Source organism: Lissotriton vulgaris, chromosome 2_1, assembly GCF_964263255.1.
Source record: "Lissotriton vulgaris chromosome 2_1, aLisVul1.2, whole genome shotgun sequence".
Taxonomy (NCBI): Eukaryota; Metazoa; Chordata; class Amphibia; order Caudata; family Salamandridae; genus Lissotriton; species Lissotriton vulgaris.
Window position 1 is genome coordinate 609,383,625 of NC_141687.1, and position 24,925 is coordinate 609,408,549.

Below are 24,925 nucleotides of genomic sequence, written 5' to 3' on the forward strand. Positions count from 1 at the left end.
ATGTTACTTCATAAGTCAGGTGGAGGCATTTCATATTGATTAACATTTTCCTGGGATTTCTGCTGGTAACCGCACCAGGGGGTGTATTACGTATTTGCATTGTTTCCGCCTGCGGCACCTTTGAAAAGATGCACCTGGAGCAAACAATGCCAATGCTCCCCGCTATGGTGAATGCGATGCCCTGGGGTTAGTGCATTCATGTGAAAACACAGAGCAGCTGCTCTGTGTTTTCACAGTGCAGGTGGCATCCGCAGTCAGTGACTGTACCACTGTACCCGCCTGCAAGGGGATGTCTGGGGGGGTCCATAGGACCCCCTTTACTCCCTGCAGAGGGCTGCTCTCAGGGGCGCAGTGACAGGACGCCAACTTTTAAATGGCGCACTCTCAGTGCACCTTCTGAGGGCTTCTTTGTCTCTGCGCCTGTGTCTGTAATATGGCGCTGGCGCAAAGTCAAAGGAATTCCCTCATTTGCATAGGGCACACCCATATGCAAATGAGGGAACGCCCTCTGTTGATAGCACTGGCGCTTTAAGTCCACCAGCGATATCGGTATTATAGAAGGGGGCGCACAAGCGTCTGCGCCCCCTTGGCTCACTGGTTAGAGGCGGCAGACCCGAGAGCAGAGGACGGCCCGGGACCAGGGTTCGATTCCCGGCGCGGCAGGTTTCTGGACCAGGGTCAGCGGACTCGATAATTCTCTCGCCTCGGTGCCCACTCTGATCAGCGATCACACTCGGCAACTCTGGGCATTAGCTTGCCTCATCTTCACTAACGGCCCCACCAGACCGCCGGGGATGCCTGGTCTCACCCTGGAGATACCCATTAAGGGACCATCTCTCAGGGAAGCCAGGAAGGGTTTCGCAGCGGTCGAAGCGCCTTGGGACCCTCCGGGTAAGTAGTGCGCTATATAAATGCCTATACATTTACATTTACATACATTCTATAATACCAAAGTTCCCCGAGGGCATGCATAGCGGGCGCAAATGCCCCATGCCCCCCCGGGGCACATTATGTAATACAACACCTGGAATACTTGGGTGGTAACTACTGATAATCCAGTTTGGGTGGTCATAGTGTAGTCACTATTTTATAGTTATAACATTTACCGGTAGCTCAGGAAGACTTTACTTGAGCAAAAGTAGCTCTCACAACAGAAAAGGTTGGAGACTCCTGGCCTGGGGAATCGTTGGGGCTACACTGTACTACCAAAAGATAGGAAGTAGGAGGCCCACGGTAGGCGTGTGCAGTGTCTTTACACACACGCAAGTTACCATAGAGTTAGAACGGGAACAAAAGAATTAGAAACTAGTTTTTTTAGGTCACTTCCGGATGGACTAGGAGAAAGCTACTTGAAAATTAGACACTAGGATAGTTAATACCCACAGGAGCACCGGAGTACTCGCGTTACCTCACTCACAGGAAGCGGGTGCATAGGTGTCAAAGTGTTTTGGGTTTCGCCGCTGAATCCTATAGAGCCTTGGAGAACGATGCTGCAGGTGACCAGGAGAGAAGTGTCCGGTTGGATCCAAGGGTGGATCAAGGATGAAGAGTACCTGAAAGCAGAGGGGACAGAGTCTGGGTCACTAGCCAGTGACCAGGAAGGAACCAGAAAGGAACCAGGCCATGTCGCGAAGCAATCAGGTGATGTCGTGAAGCTTGTCTCTGCAGCCACGTGGACCAGGAGGCGTCGACGACAACCAGGAATCAGGCACACACTGTCCCACAAAGGTTCTCGCTGTCGGGGGTGTCGGTTCTGGATTGGAGTCAACAAGCCTTGGCTAAGGCAACCCACGCAGGAATCAAAGATGGCTTCTTAATCCGACCAGCAAGGGCTGATGGGCTGCTCCTTTTCAGGGGAGCGAGGGCCAGCCTGGAGCAACCAGACCAGCAGTGTAGATTCAAGTTTTCATCGTCACATAGGCCACTAGCCAACGGGCAAGTGACCGGACAGACGCGTCAAGCAGGAAAATACAAAAGGGCCCCACGCAGCACACGTGGAGTGTGGAGGGATGATCTTTGGTGCAGATGATGCTCGGGGCTGGGGCTTCTCAAGCCCCAATGCACAACTTCAAGGGTGCCTCAGAAGTTGCCCGGAAAGCAATTTGCTGGCTTTCCAAGATGGCCGGTCCTACGTCTCACATCACCTCCACGGGTCTCAGCTTTGCTGTGGCTGTGGATCGGGCTGAAGGAAGTCTGGAAGTCTGGGTCTTGTCAGGCTCTGTGTTCGGGCTCCGGCGGGAGCGACGACAAAGCAAACCGGTGACCCCTTGATGGTGCCTGCTTGTGCAGGGTGGTCACTCCTTGACCACAAGGGAGATTCTTCAGTCTTCGATCTTCAAGTAGAATGTTGAAGGTCCAGAGTTTTGTTACAAGTTTCAGTCAGGATTAATCTAAAGTCTTGGGACTCAGCTCCTACCTATATACCAAATCTAGGGGCTGAATTACCTGCTAGGTCCCTCCTATGGGTGGGACCAGGGAAGGGGGTGGTTCCACCCCTTCCCTTTGTCCAGTTTCACACAAAAGTTGGAGCTGGAGTGCCCCAGCACCGGTTTGAACTGGACTATGCATGGGACACCTTGTGTGCCCCAGGCAGTGTCTGCCCCAATTCACTAGAGCCTGTCTGGGGTGGTGCTAGCACCTCCCAAGACAGGAAACCTATTGTCCAAGCCTCCCTCGCTGGAAGGACTCCCAGCAGCAGGAGGTCAGACTTGTGTCTGTGGCAGCAGCATCCATTTTGTGATGCTGAGGCTCTGGTTAAATTTAACCGGGATTAGTAGGAACAACATGTCTTCTCCCTCTAGAAGGGTGGAATGCTACCCCTATCGCCAGAACTGGCGAGAGGGTAGTATTCCAAAGAGTATGACACCTTACACGACATGTTTTGATAAAGCCAAACCAGAGTTAGCATTTAACCGTGAGGTCCATAATGCACTTAAGAGTATATGGTATGGCTATATCCTAAAACAGCTATAAGGACATGGTTCCGAAAGCTGCAGACAGGCTCAGCTCATGCTAGAGCTTCATCTCACATAAAACAAAGCGCTCTGCCTCCAGGATTCTTAAGGCCTGCCATAGGAGTGACTTAAAGGTGTATAAGTGTCTAGATATAAGGTTAGATATGGGAATACTATATCTAAGCAAGGGGTGATTACACGACCTTGCCCCAGCCAGTTGTGTCAGTTTGGATAGCCAGCCAGGGGTGGCAAAAGATATGCTGCAGCCCCTGGTAGGCCTTTGATGCACATATGCCCTGGATACCTATAGTACACTGTACAGGGGCTCATAGGGTGACCCAATGTCCAATTGGTAATGTACCTAAAGTACATTGTATTGAATTTAGAGAGAGCACAGCTGGGCTGTGGGTCTGATTAGCAGGCTCACAGCCACATTAAGTCGAAAACCAGTGAAGCAAAAAGAAAACAGTGGGGTGACCATAGGAAAGCAGACCCTAATCTCCTACACTCTACCCCCAGAAACCAGACTTAATCCCTCTATGGCATCTTTCAAAAAAGAAGTGAAATTGCTAAATTCACTTGAGCATGGACTACTGTTATATTGCTACCTAATGTATCTTCTACATAGAACCTTTATTGCCTTTTTTCCAGCCAGGTTTCCCGGATACTGTATCTATATTTTGCTTGATATACATTGAATGTTTTGTTATGTACATTATTCCCATGTATGTATGTTAGGATGTTTATACTATCATTGACCAGCATTGAACCTTATGTTATTTTCTTTGTATTTATGTAACTATCAGCCTGATTCATCAAGCCGAAATGGGCTCGCAAAGGGCCAGATTCTGAGAATCTGGCCCTTTGCGAGCTCTATTTTTGCATTTGGGATTCATCATCCCAAATGCAAAAATTGGTAATAGCGATTTCGCTATTTTGCGATGAATTACATTTAAGGAACCTCAATTTGAGATTCCTTAAATGCAATTCATCATCCATTTTAAAATTGCGAATTCGCAATTTCGGCCCACTATTTACCGCGAGGTCAAACCTCGTAGTAAATAGCGAAAACTTAGAAAAATGCTTTTAAAAGCATTTTTCGAAGTTGCATGTTGCCCACACACATGTCCTTTGGACATGTGTGTGCGCAACACCTGTTCGTATTTACTTTTAAGGGGTGCTACAGGGTGTCCTTTGGACACCCCTTGCACCCTTTAAATCGCAATCTTATTTGCGATTAGCAAATTGCTAATCGCAAATAAGGAATACTCCCCATTCATTCCTATGGGCATTTTGGCCCATAGGAATGAATGGGGATTTATTCCTTATTTGCAATTAGCAATTTGCTAATCGCAAATAAGGAATATGTAGGAATCACTTTTGTTTTTGCGATTCCTACATGAATGCCGTTTTGCGAGTCTAGAATAGCGATTCCTTATGATTCGCTATTTCAAACTCGCAAAACGGCACTATGATGAATCAGGCTGTATGACACCTGCCCTGTAAAGTGCTCTAATACCTGCAAGGGTCTGGTTCGTGCTATATAAAACTATCAAATAAAAAAGAAAACACCAGAAAACAGTAGAATGCAGCCAGCGATAAAATTGGACTCTCCAAACCTCAGCAGTCCTTACAACGGCCGGTACAGGAGAATATCATCTACTGGACAAGACGACGGTTGGTGGGTGCGAAGGAAGTTCTGGGAAATCCCACTCCTTGTAGCAAAAGTATGTGGTATGACATTAAGCAAACTGTGTGGAGCAGGAAAGAAGACGCAGACTCGTGTGATAAAACGAGGACAAGCTCCCATCCATCTCAGAGCGGCAGATAAACTATCTGTCCGCCCCTGAACCAGATGAGGACTCAAGGCCCATGGTACCACACGAAGGGCCTCATTTATGAAGGACTTGCGCCGCCGGTCCGTCACTTTTAACATGGGAAAAAGTGACGCACTGGTGGCGCAAGGCCTTCATAAATGAGGCCCCAAGTGCATAGAACAAACAAATTAAGTAGAACACAAGCACTGACCGAGCAGAGAATCACGAGAAATAAAGAAACATAACGCTGCAAAGAGACCCCACGGATGCCACACGCACTATTATAAATCTCTGTGACGTTACACATTTGGTGAAGGTCCTAAGAGGCCAGGGAGGGTGGATAACACAAGTGTGAATATTTGGCGATAATACTAAACATATCCTAAAGAACTGGTGTGCCACGTTGGGGATGGAGTTTGAATACAGGGCAAGGCATACATATATTAATAGAAGGACTGAAAACTACAGCACTTACATCTTGTTTTGGGCAGGGTTCCATACATTGCTCCAGCGGTGGTGCAGTTTTGCACCCTCATTGACTCTAGGAATCTCAAGGTCATGGGCTGCGGGCAGCTGTGCCCCGAAAAACAGGGCAGTGATTGCGTCTTGGAGTTTATGAGCTCTGCTGCCTGCAGTCCATGCATTAATTCGGAGAGGTTTTGGTTAATGTATGCACCGAAGAAAAAGAAACGAAGAGTCACTTTTGCGTCCGCGCAGCATAGGCAAAGAATGGGATCAAGAAATGGTCACGTGCTTCTGCTTCTTAAATCAGCGCAGTCAGAGGGCGCAAAAGAGAACAACAGAAATGAGTGAGAGTAGAAGACATGGGCTGGGATAAAGGAATATGTGATGTGAGAAAGGTTTAGTTGGAAGAGGGACACGCACAAAGAAAAAAGACAGAAAGGACAAAGAGAAAAAGATGACAGACCAGAAAGCGATATAGAGGAAAAGAAGCGAAAGAGAGTGACAGATACGACGGAGACCGTGAGATAACGAGGCAGAGGAGAGAGAGGGCGGAGGGAGAAAGAGACAGATAGTTAAAGTGAGAGAAAGATAGAGGACAGAGAGAGATGGGACAGAAAAGAATCAGAGAGAGAGAGAATAAGAGAGAGAGGAGGCATTTCTAGCTAGATGACAGGACTGGAGGAGGATAAAGCTGTGCGTCAGGGTTGGGCTATTGACGCTGCCTACATCCCCAGCCCCCACACCACACAATGAAAGGCTGTTGCTTTTACACTTTGTTTGTTCTTGCCTCTGATCCACACACAAAGCCCATTTATAGAATGCCTAAATCTGCTTTAATCTAGGAAAATCCTGCTGGTCATGTCTCCACCATGCACCAGATCCGGGGATTTAGTGAAAGGCGAGGTGAGAACTCCTCTATAATCAGGGGAGGGCAGCATTTCCAAGAGGAGGGAAAAAGAGAGGCCGGTTAGCTCTGAGGTCCCTGAGGAATATAGCGTTGGCAGACCCCAGCTTTGGGCTGACCCTGGTTCCTCAACATCCACAGCACTATATACCTGTGCGCCCGCCCCATCTTTGTAGGTGTAAACGGTGCAGACCTATTTCAATGAGGCCCATGCATGGCATTACAACACAGGTTTTATAACGAAAGCGATTGCAATGTATTTACGTTTTTAATACAGTGCAGGTGTCTGTGTTTATATAAACACACATGAAATAATTCATGATTTTAATCAAAAACTTACATTAGTTTTTATGTATAAGATAAATATATTTTGATGCACAGTTCAGACTGTAACATATTAATATTAAATTCGAATGTACTTTAATACATAGAATTGGTAACAGTAAAAGTTATTAAAAAATAATTACTATCATTGAAGTAAATCAAGTAATTAGTGTATTTATTAACCTAGAAATTATTGTAGTTAGTATTATTAAACAGCACTGATAAAGGTAAAACGAATAAAATAATAGTAAATTTAATCAAGCAATTGTTATATTTCATAAAATAAACTGATTAGAGTTAGTATTATTTCATTTCTATAAATGCTAAAGGATTAATAAAATGAACATTTACATACATTTGAATAGGGATCATTTATATATATATATCTATATATATCTATATATATACATATATAGATATATATATATATATATATAGATATACATATCTATATATATCTATATATATTTATATATATATACATATATAAGCTCTGTTTGCACCACGAAGCAGCGCACTCACAGACGGGTGCTTTGAACACGATTGTGCCTTCGCGTAAGTATCAGCACTCACTCCTTTCTCCTTCTAGATATAAGGAAAGCACTCCACAGGAACTTTGTTTGCCATCAATTACTTTAATTCATAATCCGTAGGGATAAGCAAAACATGACGCGTTTCGGCGATGCCTTAGTCGTATGTTTACATAATCAATGCCGAATGGTGGCCATTTTAAAATCAGGGTAAAGCAAAACACGTGGTCAAAGATTCATCACAATCGAAAAAGGGCCAGTTAGTGACGATTTTAGGCGCCATCTTTGAACGTCTCAATATAATTTTATCGAGTACACTCGTGATTTCATACACAACATATATTGCTTCCCCAAATTCTTAATTGATGACGAAATTCACAAACTAACAATGTCAATTGGACGCTGTACATTGTTTTAACCTTTCATCAGAAAATCACATATTTTTATCAATTTCATAACGCCCTAGATAGGCGAAGATTTGCCATAAAATCACGCCGTGTATCGGCATAAGGGAATCAATTATTATACAATTAGTATCGAGATCACGAAAACAAAAGGTCCAAAAAACACTTTGAGTAAACTTGTTTAGTAAAAGGGGGAGAGACCAACCGCATTTGCATTTCACACAATCACAGAATTTTTTACAGAATTTTTACAATATGGACACCAGGAGCCTCTGGTAGTTCAATCCCCAAAATTCACTGATATCTCCTCCCCTACATTCATTCCCTTCGGAGTCTTTGTACTGAGGTCTATGATGTATCTAGACTCAAGCCTGCAAAGTTTTCTGATCCTGTCACCCCCTCTCACACTAATCGGGACATGATCCAAGCATCCAAGCCATAATAGCGTAATAGATCCCTATTGCTATTGTGTTTCTCCAAAAAGTGTCTCGCCACACGGTAGGTAACGTCCCCCTTGGCTATTGTCCGCCTATGCTCTAAGATTCTGATCTTAACAGAGTGAATCGTGTTACCCACGTAGCGTAGGCCACATGGGCATTGTAGACAATACACCACATGACTTGTGGTGCAGGTGAGAAACTTGTGAATAATTTTAGGCTTGTCTAACCCGTCTACTTGAAAGGAAAGTGTCCTCTTGCTCCCCGTACACGCCTTGCATTTCCCGCAAGGAAAGAAACCACTAAGCTCCCTTAGTGTTCCAAAGTTTTTAGCGAGCGGGTGCAGATGACTTTGCACTAGAGTATCCCTTAGAGACCTCGCCCTCCTGAATGGAATATATATATATATATATTCACAGAAAAAACCATAGGTTATAGACCATATATAGTTAGGAATTTGCATTTACAAAACCTTGAAAATTCACTGAAAAAACCATAGGTTATAGACCATATATAGTTAGGGATTAGCATTTACAAAACCTTATTTTATTTGCACAAAACCATTGAAATTCCATATATAGTTAGTTGCACTAACTATATATCGCGGACCCGCAATCCACTGCTAATGATGTCACATATTACATCATTCATGACATGGTCAGTGACATCACTGATGACATCACTGATGACATCTCAAATGACATCACTGATGACATCACTGATAACATCACTGATGACAACACCCAGTGACTGTATGTTTCTGTAAAGTTAAAATATGTCTTACATATTGAAGAATGAGTGGATGTATAAGTGTCTGGATAAAGGATTTAGTAGGTGCATGACTGACTGTATGAGAGAATGATTAAATGTGTCTCACTGAGTGCATGGGTTAGTGATTAAAGTGTCTTAATTTGGCAATCATTATTTATGTTGTTCTGTAAACTGCTGCATGTTTAAATCAGTAGCTATATCAGTAACTATATGGGTTATTGAATGGTTGCCCAAGTATTTGTATGGGAGACTGAGTATGTGTGTGGGTGGCTGGGAGGTGTATAACTCTGTGCATAGATGTGTGAGCAGTTGATTCCCTAGGTGTATGGGTTCAAAAGTGCATGTAGAAACAGCTGTATGGACAGTTGACTGTGTGCATGAGTATATTGGTGAGTGAATGGATATCTCAGTGCTACATGTCAAAGTAAGTACATATGTAAAACACACTCCACGTGAGAGTTGATATATATAAATAACTGAACATAAGAGCCAGTGAATGTGAGAGTGGCTGTATGAATCATTGTGAACTTGTATCAAGGATTGTATAAGAGAGTAAATATGTGTTAGTATATGTTTGAATAAGTAAGGTGTGTATAACTGTATAGTTGAGGAAATGGAGATGTGATTGATTCTTTGCATGACTGACTAGGTGTGTGAGTAACTCCATGGATGTGTGACAGTCTGTGAGTGCCTGTTTACACTGAGTGTATCTAAGGTTATATTAGAGTCTGAAGATGTATTATCACATAAATGATATCATCAGTGATGTAATCAGTAATGTCAAATGAGATGTCAGTGATGTCATCAGTGATGTCATTTGAGATGTCATCAGTGATGTCATCAGTGATGTCATTTGAGATGTCATCAGTGATGTCATCAGTGATGTCACTGACCATGTCATGAATGATGTAATATGTGACATCATTAGCAGTGGATTGCGGGTCCGCGATATATAGTTAGTGCAACTAACTATATATGGAATTTCAATGGTTTTGTGCAAATAAAATAAGGTTTTGTAAATGCTAATCCCTAATTATATATGGTCTATAACCTATGGTTTTTTCAGTGAATTTTCAAGGTTTTGTAAATGCAAATTCCTAACTATATATGGTCTATAACCTATGGTTTTTTCTGTGAATTTCATTGGTTTTTTAAAAGCTAATATCTATAGCTGTAAAATATATTCTTTATTAAGTGACGTATCACGTAGCCCGTGAGACGCCTCATGATGCATCGCATAACCGTGACGTATCGTCTCTGCAGCGCAAACCAAACCCAAAACGTAAGCGCGCCAGAACACGCTTAAAGATATATATATATTTTTTTAACCTTAATTAGACAAAATCCACACGTGCACATATCACAAACGTTCAAAAAACACAATATGTCGGACTCCCGTTACGCTGCTGGTTAGCTGCCCGGTTCGCGTACCAAGACGCGTCTCTACGGCGAAAAAATCGGATTTTTTTTTTTTTTTTTTGGCCCCGCGTGGCTTTATAATATCCCCCTCATCAATCCTAGGGGGTCAGAAGGGGTCTACCTTGCCCTCTTTCCTTCATTTCCCCCTTTGTTTTGGCCTCCTCTTGTCTCTCGATCCTACCGAGAGACAAGATGGCGGCCGCTCCGGACTGTTTACAATGTTGACAGCCAATCAGCTACTCCTCAGACTCCCGTTACACTGCCGGTTAGCTTCCCGGTTAGCTGCCCGGTTCGCGTACCAAGACGCGTCTCTACGGCGCAAAAATCGGATTTTTTTTTGGATTTTTTTTTGGCCCCGTGTGGCTTTATAATATCCCCCTCATCAATCCTAGGGGGTCAGAAGGGGTCTACCTTGCCCTCTTTCCTTCATTTCCCCCTTTGTTTTGGCCTCCTCTTGTCTCTCGATCCTACCGAGAGACAAGATGGCGGCCGCTCCGGACTGTTTACAATGTTGACAACCAATCAGCTACTCCTCAGACTCCCGTTACACTGCCGGTTAGCTTCCCGGTTAGCTGCCCGGTTAGCTGCCCGGTTCGCGTACCAAGACGCGTCTCTACGGCGAAAAAATCGGATTTTTTTAAAAAAAAATTTTTGGGCCCTTGTGGCTCTCTAATATCCCCCTCATCAATCCTAGGGGGTCAGAAGGGGTCTACCTTGCCCCCTTTCCTTCATTTCCCCCTTTGTTTTGGCCTCCTCTTGTCTCTCGATCCTACCGAGAGACAAGATGGCGGCCGCTCCGGACTGTTTAGAATGTTGACAGACACCGGAGAGCCAATCAGCTTCGCATCGCAAAGTTCCGTTACGCGAAAAGTACGCGAACCGGAGCGCTGCCCGGAGCGCTGTTACAGATATATATCTTGTTTTAAACGTCAATTTCTCAAAATCCACTGAAGCACATATATTGAGACCTAGCAAAGGCACATCGGGCTAACAGTCCCTACAATTTTGCCAAGTTTCGTGCAAATCCATTCAGCCGTTCGAGCTAAAAGTGAGGCCAACCGCCCTATGGAAAAATGAATGGGAAAAACGCGTTTTGGGACCCCCCTTTTTTCTCGGCCCCCCCTTGACGACCCCCCCCAAATTTTCAGGGGCTGCTCAGAAACAAAATGTGCCATTTTCCTGAAAATTTCAGCCAATTCCGTCCACAAACGCCAAAGTTACTAGACATAGAATTTTCAAAAGTTCCATAGAGAAAAAATCCTAACTATATATACCTACTGGCTATCGCCAGTAGGTAATATATATATATATATATATATATATATATATATATATATATATATATATATGTTGGACTTGGCCCTTCTGGCAGGTTCACCCCTAAACTTTTTGCTTTTAATTGTGACATGGTGCTAGTTATTTTTTTGCCTTCTGCGCACTTTCACTGTGTCCCAGTGGAAAGTGCGTGCGCACTCTGAGTGCATGTGGTGAGATTGTCCTGCCCTCCCATAGGAATGCATGGGGAATGTATGTGTCCCTGATAGTTCCGGATGCGTGGGGTGTGCAGACTCGAGTTTGGTATGTGCGGACTCGTGTGATGCAGCGCGATGATGTGTGAGGTGTGCATGTGTCTAGTGTGGAAGTGCCACTTCTAGAAGTTGGCATGTCTGTGTAATTTAGGTGAAATGACTGGCTGGCTTGTGATTGACTGGAGCTGGCTGGTGAGCCTGGCTCCATGAGTCATGATGGGGCTGGTCCGGCGGTTAATGGGAGATCTGCATGTTGATGGCCGGGGAGGAGTACACCTGGGACCTGAATAGGGCTGGGCTTTCCCCACACAATGCTTGCTCCGCCCCCTGTGGTGCGTCTAATGTCCCTAGCCTGGCCAGTGAATGGAAAGGGTGGCTGAGCACAACAAAGTGCTCCAAAACCAGTTGCATCTGTTTTTACCTTCACCCTGCACCTAAGGACAAAGGAATCCTGTGTATAAGAAGGGTCTGTGACCCCATGTAAAATGTTCTTCTTCCTGATCCTATCCTGAGGGGGGCCTGCTGCTGCTGGGTGCTAGGAGGACCACCACTGGGACTGCCTCTCTGCCTGGAGGGCCCTGTGAGCTTGCACCTGGGCCCAGCCTTTGCCCCCCCCACCTCCTAAAGAACTTTGCTGGACTTTGGCTAGGACTCTGCCTCTAAAAGCGCCAGGGGAGCGCTATTTCCTGAGTGCTGGGAGCACTCCTACTTTTATCTGCAGCCCGAGCTGCACTCGCTGTCCTCGAGGGATTCCCCGGTGTGGGGATTCCCCTTTTGCTGACTTGCGACGCGCAGGTGCCCACCCTGCGTCTTTGTGTGCTGGCGAGAATTCATTCCAGGAACCTACCCCGTTTCGGCCGGTTTATATTCCTGGTAGGTGCCCACCCTGCCAGGGACTTCGTGTGTGCTTTAAACGGGTGCCCACCCCGCTAGGGATTTCATCTTAAACCGGGAGCCCACCCCGGATTGTGAGAAAATCACCGCCGCAGCCCCGAGGCCGAGTTCCTCCCGAAGAAGGCAGCCGCCGGCGTCACCCTAAGGCAGCGCTGGGATTGGCCCAGCCGGCCGAGCCTCCCGCAGTGTCATTGGTGGAGGGAGCGGAAGTAAACAGGAAGCGGACGGGAGCCCACTTCGCGCTCCTGTACCCGGAAGCAACCTGCCGTGTCCTAACCGAGGCTCCCGAGTGCAAGAGAGAGCCCCGGACTTCCTGCTGGTACCGAGGGAGGATGGGAGCCCACCCCGCCTCCCAGGATGTCCCCGCCCCCGGAGCAGCGCCAGCGCAACCAGAGGAGCCGGCAGAGAGAAGCGGAATCCCCAGAGCAGCCCGGTGAGTGCAAATGGCTGGGGGGGCTCTGTGAGGGCAGAGAGAAGACAAGATCTTCCCCGGGCTGGGCACACAAGTATTGTAGGAGCCTGAGGCTGCACTCGGGCATAGCTGTGTGTCGAGTCCCCGGAGAGTGACTTCAAGTGTAAAGGTCCCATTGTTCCTTAAAGGCTCTGTGGGGGCCCCGGCAGATTCCTTGAGCGGCCTCACTTGATAGCGGGCCGCTCCAATGTTTGGGGGCATTTGAGTACTAGGGGGCACAGTTGTTAGTGCATAGAGCCCACTAGGCTCCAACGTTGTTTTGGCCCCTACTGTTCATTTGAGAGCCCCAGAAGAGAGCCAGGAGGCACGCTGGTGCCAGGCTCGGTTCTCCAGCTGCCCAGCACTTAGTGGGCAGCTGCTCCGTTAAGGAACTTTGGTGCAGTCTTCTTTGGCTGCCTGCGCAGCCTGCCCTAACTTTGCTGGACACAGGGCGTCCTAGCCCCTGAGAGGCCAAGTTGGCCATGTGTTGTGCCCTTGCTAGGAGTACCTGTGTTTGCCCTCATGTGATATTTTGCGCAAATGTTATACCTGCCTAATGTCATTGCTGTATCATGTGTAATGTCTCTGTGTCTATACCTCTGAATGTATTGTAGTGCTTAGGAGGTTGTTTTGCCTAGTATAGTGATACTAGTGAGCTCAGGATTCCCTGCGTGATATTTTCCTAGGGTGGTTAGGATTGCGTATGTGGTACTTATCTCTTACCAGTGGTTACTTGTTGTGTGCTCTATTTTCTACTTTGTGCTACAGTTATTATTGTGCTATGTTCTAAGCGTTATTCCTACAATGTGCTAATTCTACCAAGTGCTAGTTCTAAAAGTGCCTATTCCTGGCAGTGGTCCATGTGGCCCTGTCCTGTACACATATCCCCTGTAAATTCTGCCCGTGCTTGTTGGCACATTGTAAAGTGTGTGTTTATTATCTAATGTGTTTGGTATAATGCAAAGGCTATTTTTATATATATAGATTATGAAGGAGGACTAGCTAAGTTGTGAAAAGAGACTCAATGGGTACGTGTGTTGGCAAACCATTTGGTTTGGTCATGAAGCCCTCGCCCACCAACCTAGTTGGTGGCATGCTTCATCATCGGGCCAACCACAGTGACACCAAATGTGTCCCGGGTGTACTTCGACTCCAGATTACTGAGGAGCTGGTATACTTGCTGAGTGTGCAGTGTTGGTGAGTGTGAAAGGTGAAGATTAAAAGCTATACAGTGGGTCCCAGTACCCGAGGGTGAATGGATAAACTTTAATCACTGGGCCCCTGTTAGCAACTAAAAAGGCAAACGGACGTGTTGGAGTGAATTATGACCTCCTTCGTCCTGTGTGGTCTACATGTTTCAGCCAGGCCATTTATTTATAACTTGCTTTCCTCAGGACCAATGAGTATGTGAAGGTGCAAATAAATATTTTAAGTGGTTGTGGTGTAGATTAAAAGTGTTGCACTCGCTAAGGTGCGTTACGTGTTAGAGGGGGATTCCCTCTGCTTTACTGTACACATAACATAAATGACACAGACAGACGTACAGGGTAGAGTCAGTTAGCATTATAAGTTTAAAGTTTAAAATCACAACGTATTGCCGGCTGCTAAGGTGTGTGAACGACCTAGAACCAGCTGAAAAACGTGACCATGCTGGCTGCATGGCTGGTGTGGTTTTAAGCGTAAAAACCGAAGTGGGGGTGGTGGGCTAAACAGCGGGGTAAGTGCAGGGTGAGGTACAGGTAAGTATAATACGTTTTCCTCACACTTGCTGTTTAAGCTTCCTTGGGTCACCTGGCTGGGAGACAAGACCCTAGATTTTGTTGAGAAAGGCAGAGATTAGCGCCAAACCTGTAGGGATGAAAATGCTGCTGCTTACCTAGATCGTAGCGGTAGAACAGCATTTTTACTCACGGAATTGCCGATCTGCATGCTCCTTGGACCTGTTGTCCTGCTGCGGTGTCCGGGGTAAGTGAGTGGAGCCGCTGGTCGGGTTTAAGTAGCCCGTATAATTCGTAGCACCTGGAGTTAGAGTGGAGATAGAAGAGGGTGCGGTCGCGCTCAAAGCGCTGAGTCATCTGGAGCCCTGCACATGTGTGCAGGATCAGTGACGCGTGTGCATGCGCTGTGGGCCCAAGGTAGTGCCGCGATAATGCGCATGCGTGTAGCAGCGCGAGTTTGGGGCGATTAACGGAAAACATAATAAAAGGAAAAAATAGACCTGCGTTAAGCTTAACAGTAAGGTTCAATACAGACTGGGATGTAGAGATTTACAGAGGATAGCGGAGCTATAGTTTAGAGATTCACGGTAAAGGCAGAGATTCTACCAGCGCATGTGGAGCACACGGAGTGATGACCAGCCGGTCAATGGAGTATGTTCTGTGTTGTGGTTACACAATGTGAGTGGTCACCCTGGGATAATGGACAATTTTCAGGTGTCCTGTTTAGAACCGCTTATAGTCGTGTAGAAGCACTAAAATTGCTCAGGTTGTCAATGCATTCCATGGGATGGAGTCGTTCAGCCCATTTATATGTGTGGACAGGCAGTATATCCAGCACTGTTCCTTCATAAGGAGGGCCTTTTCATTGAAGTGATTCACATCAAACTGTTCGATGACTGTCCAGGTGAAGTCATTCGGGGTGTGGTTGTGGGTAAGGAAGTGTTCTGTGAGTTTACTTATCTTTTTACCGCAGCGGATGGTACTCCTATTTTCAGTCATTCTTGTCCTGGCTTTCCGGTTTGTCATGCCAATGTACCTGAGGCCGCACCTGCACGTTATGAGGTACACTAAGTTGGATGAGTTACAATTGGTGAAGTGACGCTGTGTCCAGGTTTTACAGTTTTCCAGGGAAAGAGTTTTGAAGGGGATGTCAGGCGGCAGACGCTGCAAGTGTTGCATGATTGGTGGCCAGTAAGTTTCAGAAGGCCCCAGGCGTTCAGGATCGTGTTGTCTGTGGGGCGAAGGTTCGCCCTTGGTCTGGTAGACACCAATTGGTCCTTTAAGTTCTTGGCTCTTTTGTACACGAAACGTGGGGTTCCCCAGTTTCTGGTTCCTGAGTTAATGATCTTCCAGTTTCTGCGACTTATGCTGGACACTTGATTTGAGGCGGTGTTGTAGGTGGTGACACATGTGACGACTGGTGTTTCAGGTGGTTTGATGATAGTTTTCAAAAGTGCCTCTCTATTCTGGTTGCGCGCCCTTTTGCAGGTTTTAGAGATGATTCTCCAGTTTGTGGACTAGTGCCTTTGACTGTAGTTTGTAGTCTTTGATGTTGCTGCAATTGCGTTGGATGCGCAGAAATTGTCCAAAGGGTAGGTTTTCCCTAAGGGGTTATATATAACCTTGTGTGGAGTTTCCTTTGTGGTGGGCTTTGGGTGTTGTTGCTGGGTGCGCGTACAAACGCTTAACCTACATTTCCTCAGAGATTAGCCTTGCTGCTCGCGTCACGTTACCTAGAGGGTGAGCAGGGGTTATCTTTGGCGTGTAACTCCCTTGCCCTGACTAGAGTGGTGGTCTCTGCCTGGCTTTGGCGCCAGCCTTAGCCAACTGGAAACCCAATTTCTAACAATATATATATATATCTATATATCTATCTATATATATATATATATCTATATATCTATCTATCTATCTATATATATATATTTATATATATATATATATTCACAGAAAAAACCATAGGTTATAGGCCATATATAGTTAGGAATTTGCATTTACAAAACCTTGAAAATTCAATGAAAAAACCATTGGTTATAGAACATATATAGTTAGGAATTAGCCTTTTCAAAACCATATTTTACTCACACAAAACCATTGAAATTTCATATATAGTTAGTTGCACTAACTATATATCGCGCACCCGCAATCCACTGCTGATGATGTCACATATTACATCATTCATGACATGGTTAGTGACATCACTGATGACATCACTGATGACATCTCAAATGACATCACTGATGACATCACTGATGACATCATCCAGTGACTGTATGTTTCTGTAAAGTTAAAATATGTCTTACATATTGAAGAATGAGTGGATGTATAAGTGTCTGGATGAAGGATTTAGTAGGTGCATGACTGACTGTATGAGTGAGTGATTAAATGTGTCTCACTGAGTGCATGGGTTAGTGACTAAACTGTCTTAATTTGTGCATCATTATATCTGTTGTTCTACAAACTGCTGCATGTGTTGATCAGTAGCTATATGAGTAACTGTATGGGTTATTCATTGGTTGTCCAAGTATTTGTATGGGAAACTGAGTGTGTGTGTATGGGTGGCTGGGAGGTGTGTGACTCTGTACATAGATGTGTGAGTAGTTGATTCACTATATTATGGGTTCAAAAGTGCATGTGGAAACAGCTGTATGGGCGGTTGACTGTGCATGAGTGTATTAGTGAGTGAATGGATATCTCAGTGCTACATGTCAAAGTAAGTACATATGTAAAACACAGTACATGTGAGAGTTGACATATATAAATAACTGTGCATAAGAGCCAGTGAATGTGTGAGTGGCTGTATGGATCATTGTGAACATGTATCAGGGATTGTATAAGAGAGTAAATATGTGTTAGTATATGTTTGAATAAGTAAGGTGTGTATAACTGTATAGTTGAGAAAATGGAGGTGTGATTGATTTTTTGCATAACTGACTAGGTGTGTGAGTAACTCCATGGATGAGTGACAGTCTGTGACTGTCTGTTTACACTGATTGTATCTAAGGTTATATTAGAGTCTGAAGAGGTTCATGGTATTATCACATGAATGATATCATCAGTGATGTGATCAGTCATGTCAAATGAGATGTTATCAGTGATTTTATCAGTGATGTCATTTGAGATGTCATCAGTGATGTCATCAGTGATGTCATTTGAGATGTCATCAGTGATGTCATTTGAGATGTCATCAGTGATGTCATCAGTGATGTCACTAACCATGTCATGAATGATGTAATATGTGACATCATCAGCAGTGGATTGCGGGTGCGCGATATATAGTTAGTGCAACTAACTATATATGAAATTTCAATGGTTTTGTGTGAGTAAAATATGGTTTTGAAAAGGCTAATTCCTAACTATATATGTTCTATAACCAATGTTTTTTTCATTGAATTTTCAAGGTTTTGTAAATGCAAATTCCTAACTATATATGGCCTATAACCTATGGTTTTTTCTGTGAATTTCAATGGTTTTTTAATAGCAAATATCAAAAGCTGTCAAATGTCAAGTACGTGATAGGTAAAAACTTTTTTCGTGTTTATGCACGCTGATGTGCTTTGAACGCTGCCCCTCCCCCCTCCCCTCTTTTCTCTTAGTAGTACTCTCTCTTTGCAGATAGTGAAGAGTAGTTAACGCAGGCCTTTACCCCCGTTGTAATCCGTCGTGCCTGCTTGTCTCTCCATTTGATTGATTGTTATCCAAGCATTTACTGTTTTACAATTGATTCTCTTTGGTTCATTCTCTATTTACAAACAAGCACAAAGTCGCAATACTCTGTTTAGTCTTTGCAGATAGTGAAAAATCGTGTAAAAAAATAAAAGTAATCGAGCAAAATCAGTAGGCCACTAATTGGATCTCTTTTTGACCTCGCTAAAATAGAAATATTAGGAACAACCCTTCATGAGAAATACGAAAATAGTGAGATGAACTGAGCTCCACACCATGAGGGCTGCAAGACAGCTCGGCTCCGTCACCCACCCCGCCCAAAATAACGACAAACCCTATGCAAATATTAAAAATATAGACAACACACCAGCAAAGAAACAGGGTAAAACATTTTATTAAATAACTATTTACATAACTATTTTATACTTTTTATTGCCCGATCCGGCTAGCTCAATCGATCGAGCATGAAACTCATGCACTCTGATAGCAAGCGTTGCTACTGATGCTATGCAGACCAAAACTGGTTTTCAGTTTGTACATTTTTCTAGATTTTTCCATCCAAGGTTGGTTGACTTTGTAGAACGATGGCTTCAGATTTTCAACATAGGGTGTAGTGGCGCGGACTGGGAGGGGGCGCTTCGCTCCTGCCCCCTCCCCAAGTAAGATTTTCATACGTGAAAGTACGTTAATAGTTTTGGTCCCTGAGTTGCTTCGATGTCACTGCCATTCTCAAATGGCATAAGTTCTGGATGTTGGGTGCCATAGTTCAGAGTTCTGAGCAGCGCTTGTAACACTGTCTGAAGCTTATTTCCACCTACTGCAGCTTCACTATTCTCAGAGTAAGTGAGGGTCGTTTGTGGACCTGACTGCATTTGAAAACAATGTGATATGGTACCTCCCTAAACCGCTTGACGGAGGCCCCCGAGGGGCGGTGTGATGGCACGGACTCGGAGAAGACGCTTGGCTCCGACCCCCTCCCCAAGTCTTATAGCACTGGTGTAGCTTGAGATCGCCCCCGACATAGGCGGCCGGCTCCCGGGGTCCGGCGGAACTTTTTGCCTTTTGATGACTCTTCTATTCTGGACCTTGTCCCACAATCCGTTTGACCTGAAGACACGCTGTAGTGGGGCGCCCCTTTACCGTTTTAGTTGCCATTCCGCCCGCTTTTGCTACACTGTGGCTCTTCCGCCATTCAGCTGTTTACCGCCCGCTCTTGCGACTACAGCGTCTCGCTCACCATGTAGTTGAGTTGCTCCCGCTCTTGCGATGCAACGATAAGCGACTGCCACAGGACTCTCAAAATGGCGGCCGGCTCTTCAGATTTGGGCGTGGTCCACTAAAATGGCCCTGGGACACCTTGGAACTCGGACGCTTCCCTGATAGGGCTTGGGTCCCATTCTCGAAAGCGTCCCCTCAGCCGTGAAGATTCTACAAAAGTCTTGGGGGCCCCCGACTCCCGCAGGCTTCTGGTGGGGAGCGGCTGCCATGTTTGCTCGTGGAATGGCCACGACGGAGCTACGAGATGGTGGTGCTCTCATGCTGACGCCAGCTTTAGTCTGAAACATCCAGAAACACTGTAGACTACCAATTCGATCAGTTCCGGTAGCGCCCCAACATGACCCGGTAGAGAAGAACTTGCCCTCCCCTCTTTGACTGATGGTTCTTGTTGCCTGTCCCCTCTGTTGGCATTTAACAGAACTTTTTGGACTGCTGAAAGGGGTTGTGTTCCGAACGCTGGTTGGTGGAGACATTTTGACTATATTCTTGACCTACGTTGTCGCGTAATGCGTTATATGACACGCCGCGTTAGCGCACCCGGAAGTGATCCGGGGCGCGGCGCGCAGCGCGTAACGTAAGCATAACAGGTCATGTGACTTGTTAATAAAACTTTTTATTGGTTCATTTTACTTTTGTTATTTTAATAATGAAAAGCTTGGTCATATGACCTAAAAAATACGCTTTTTATTGATTTCGAACCTTTTTTTTTTAAACATATATGTTATAATATTCCAGGCTAATGTACTTTCCCGGAAAATTTACAACTGTCCTGCAAGTAAAATATATTCCTTTTTCGAGAAAAAGGGCGTTTCTTCGTCCCATGACGGGGCCGTTGAGTAAAAGAGGCTCGGCCTGCTGTCTTAGTTGCCGATACGCCTGATTATCAGATTCTTATCGATAACTTTATGTTGCAGGAGTAGAAAACACAACTGCCCTTGACCATTTATCTTTACTGCGTTCCTACGTATTATACCTTTTATCCGTCATGTAATTGGACTGCTTTATTTCACTTGCCTTTTACTGATTCGAAAACAGTGACTAAAAGTAAAAACTTTACCAATGTAAATACTACTACCATGTTTTGTTTTAAAAACCTTTATTGTGAAAATGTCAGCATACAAATACGGGCCTATAACCACGTGGGCCGGCCACGGAGCAAACTGAAATTCGAACTTTCAATAGTACAGTAATCAATAACACATCAGAACTTAATATCAATAGGGATGTCGAAATATTCAATCAATTCTCGTCCCCGCCCGCCATGAGCATCAAAACTGCATTCATATCTCGTGATATCAAGGTTGTTCAACCAGTACACAACAATGAGTTACGAGTCCCATTTATACCGGCGCCATTTTGGGCGAGGCCGGGCAGGTCCAAGATATAGTCAAAATGTCTCCACCAACCATCGGCCAGACCAGAACCCCTTTCGGCCCTTTATGGTACAATATGGTGTCTTCCATTCAGAAAATATTGTTGGCAGCATTTTGAAAGGAAAGATAAACAGCCGTTCTCCTAGTGAGTCTCACATTGTTACATTTAGGAAGAATGTTGAAGAGTAGTATGTGGAAAATCTGAAGCCATTTTTCTACAAACTCTCAATCAGCCTTGGATGGAAAAAAAAATCCTGAAGAATGTACAAACTGAAAAACAATTTTTGTCTGTATAGCATCAACAGCAACGCTTGAGTCAGCTTTGTGTCAAGCCGCCATTTTGATTCAATCAATAACGTCCCCCTGCACACATTCAGGGACCTGGTCATGTCTTCAGATGAAACGGATTGTGGGACAAGAAGCAAAAAGGAAAAGGAAAAAAGTTCCGTCGGACCTCGGGAGCCGGCCGCCTATGTCATGTGCGACCTTTGGCCACACCAGGGCAATAGTGAAGCTGCAGCAGGTGCAAATAAGCTTCAGACAGTCTTCAACTTAGTCTGATTCTTATAATAAGTGCGTCGACAACACACACAAGTGAAATTAGGCCTCTCACTTGAATTCATTTGACTTTCGGCGCAGCATTGTAGGATGGCCACACCAGTGCGGCAACTTGCTGGACACCACCTCCGTGCCATCCGGATCTCGGCGCGTTCGAGTCACTGTACCGCAAGAGTGACCGCAACTCAGCTGGACACGCCGTCTTTCGGCGCAGCATTGTAGGATGGCCACACCAGTGCGGCAATTTGCTGGACACCACCTCAGTGCCATCCGGATCTCTGCGCGTTCGAGTCACTGTACAGCAAGAGTGACCGCAACTCAGCTGGACACGCCGTCTTTCGGCGCAGCATTGTAGGATGGCCACACCAGTGCGGCAATTTGCTGGACACCACCTCGGTGCCATCCGGATCTCGGCGCGTTGTGCTGCCTTTGGCCTACTGTAGCCGCAAGTGCGGACGCAACTCAGTTGGACGGCGAGTGAAACGCTAAGGGGCGCCGCACTGCAGCCGAGGAGCCTCCATCTTGGGGGAGACGCACAGCCCCCACTGACTGACGCGACCTCACAGGCCAACGGGGCGCCCCACGCCGACTTTCGGCGCAGCATTGTAGGATAGCCACACCAGTGCGGCAATTTGCTGGACACCACCTCGGTGCCATCCGGATCTCGGCGCGTTGTGCTGCCTTCGGCCTATTCGCACATCGATCCGCTACTGACGCCGCCTCACGTGCCAACGGATTTTCTACGCTTTTTGTAGCCCTATGCCGCATAACCGGTCATGTGACTTGTTTATAAAACTTTTCATTGGTTCATTTTACTTTTGGTTTCCTAAAGATGGAAGGCTTGGTCATATGACCTAAAAATAACACTTTTCATTGGTTTAGAACATTTTTTTTTCCCAAACGATGAAAGCCCCACCTTGTTTCTGGATGATTCAGACTGAAGCTGGCGTCAGCATGAGAGCACCACCATCTCGTGGCTCCGTCGTGGTCATTCCGCGAGCAATCATGGCAGCCGCTCCCCACCGGAAGCCTGCAGGAGTCGAGGGCCCCCAAGACTTTTGTAGAATCTTCACGGCTGAGGGGACGCTTTCGATAATGGAGCCCAAGCCCTAGCAGGCAAGCGTCCGAGTTCCAAGGTGTCCCAGGGCCATTTTAGTGGACCAGGCCCAAAACCGAAGAGCCGTCCGCCATTTTAAGAGTCATGTGGCAGCCGCCTATCGCTGCACTGCAAGAGTGGGAGCAAATCAACAACATGGTGAGCGAGACGCTGTAGCCGCAAGAGCGGGCGCAATTCAGCTGGATGGCCGCCACCTGGGGAGGCCCGTTCACGCCGCCTCCCCCACGCCCCCCCCCCCGGGCCACCCCACGCCAATTTTCGGAGCAGCATTGTAGGATACCAAAACCAGTGCAGCAGTTTACTGGACATCACCTGGGTGCCATCAACATCTCAGCGCGTTCTGCTGCCTTGGAACTATTCGCACAACAGACCGCTACTGACGAGGCCTCCTCCGCACCACCCGGGACGCCCCACGCTGTTTTTCTTTGCTGCATTGTAGGATCCCAAAAACCAGTGCGGCACCCAGGTGACATCACCTGGGTGCCGTCCAGAACTCAGCACGTTGTGCTGCCTTGGGACTATTCGCACAAAAGACAGCTTCTGACCATTGTTGCTTTTTTTGTCAAAAATGTTTAAATGTTTGTTACAGTTTTTGTTCCGTTCGTTATATTTAAAAGTTAATAAAGTTTTATAATCCCACTTTATTGGAGTGCTATATATTTTTAAAAAATCGGGTGAATGGGGCCTTGAATCGGGTTATTGTCATGTGTGGGCTTTGCAAGTGTACTGCTACAGGATCCGACATTTCAAACTCAAATGCACGTTCTTTTTCTTACCTTTCCGAAGCATGGAGCGCAATAGCAGGCAGAGAAAGGGTGATGCAAGTGTTGAACACTGCCTGGCCTGGCAAGTTGCTGGCAGTGCCACCCCCCCCCGCCCGCTCCTGAAAGAGGACACACACACACCGCCGCCCCGAGTACTTCACAGATCATTAAAAGACCATGCGCTTGTTCATGAGGCTTAAATGGTTTATCACCCCTTCTAGAACCCCTGCATCGACCCTCTGACGTTTCCTGGAAAAATTACCACGTAACACAATACCAAGCCCTGTCAGCTGAAACCCCCGAGGAATCGTGGGGCATATTATCAAGGGGGTTTATCTCCGCTTTTTTGGCTTTAAAAGCCAAGAAAGCGGAGATAAAATTATCTCCCTATTACCAAGCTGTCGCTAACACCAGTTAGTGACAGCTAAAAGGAGATAGCGACCATCTTGGGCCCCGCTTTGCATGTCAGTGATATTTATCACTAATGACATGCAAAGTGGGCGTGCCAAGATGTTACCGACTGGAAACAGTCCCTAACATCGCTATCTCCTATTACCAACTTTTGGAGATATTCGCGCTAAGCGCGAATATCTCCAAAAGCTAACACCTGCCCTGAGCAGTTCTTAGCCATGTTATCCAATGGGAGGTGGATAACATGGCTAAGAGCATTTGCTCGATAATGCATGAATATCGCTGACTTTTCAGCGATATTCATGCATTGCGGCCGTTTTTTATCGCATTTGCGATAAACCTTGCTAATAGCAAGGTTTATCTGCGATAAAAATCGCCGATGTGCGGCGATAATTTTTGTCTCTAAACAAGTTAGAGACAAAAATTATCGCTAGTTGTTGGTAATATGCCCCCGGGTTTTTGCTTGCAGAAATCGGGAGGCGGGAGACTAGCACTGAAATCAGTAGTCTCACGCCTGAATCGGGAGGGTTGGTATGTCTGGATTCTCTACAGCTGGGGCCATAAACTACATCCGCAGGGCTAGGTGATAGCCTGGGTCCGGCCTGGACAATCGGACACAGAGGAAGAGGAGTGTCAGAGGGTGCGGTAGTGAATAGGGTGAAAGGGAGGTGTCGGGCGGGCACAGGGTGTGATTCTCAGGGAAGAGCAGCGCAGATGGGGAGAAGTATATGACCCATGCATGAGAGAGAGAGCGGGGGTGACCAGTGCGTGGGGGAGATGCTTGCGAGGGTGGGGAGCCGTGCTGAGAATCGACAGCGTGCAGAGACTGGGTCTGGTCAAGGCATCTAAAATGGCTGCCGTGCACGACAAAATTGTGGCATTGGACAAAAAGGCAAGATGGCGCAGACAATGTTTATCAATAAGGATTCATTTATAACAAAATATTTACTCGCAGTGTCAAAATGGCGGTCAACACTTCCTGATTTCCATCGAATCGAACGTTAACAGACGTCACGCAGCAAAAAAAAAAAAAAAAAGCTCACGCACAGCCGCAGGAAGACATGTATCAACATATATGAGCCTCCTCAGCCACCCTCAGAAAACATAAGGGGTCAGGATACGTCTCCCGCACCCCCTTATA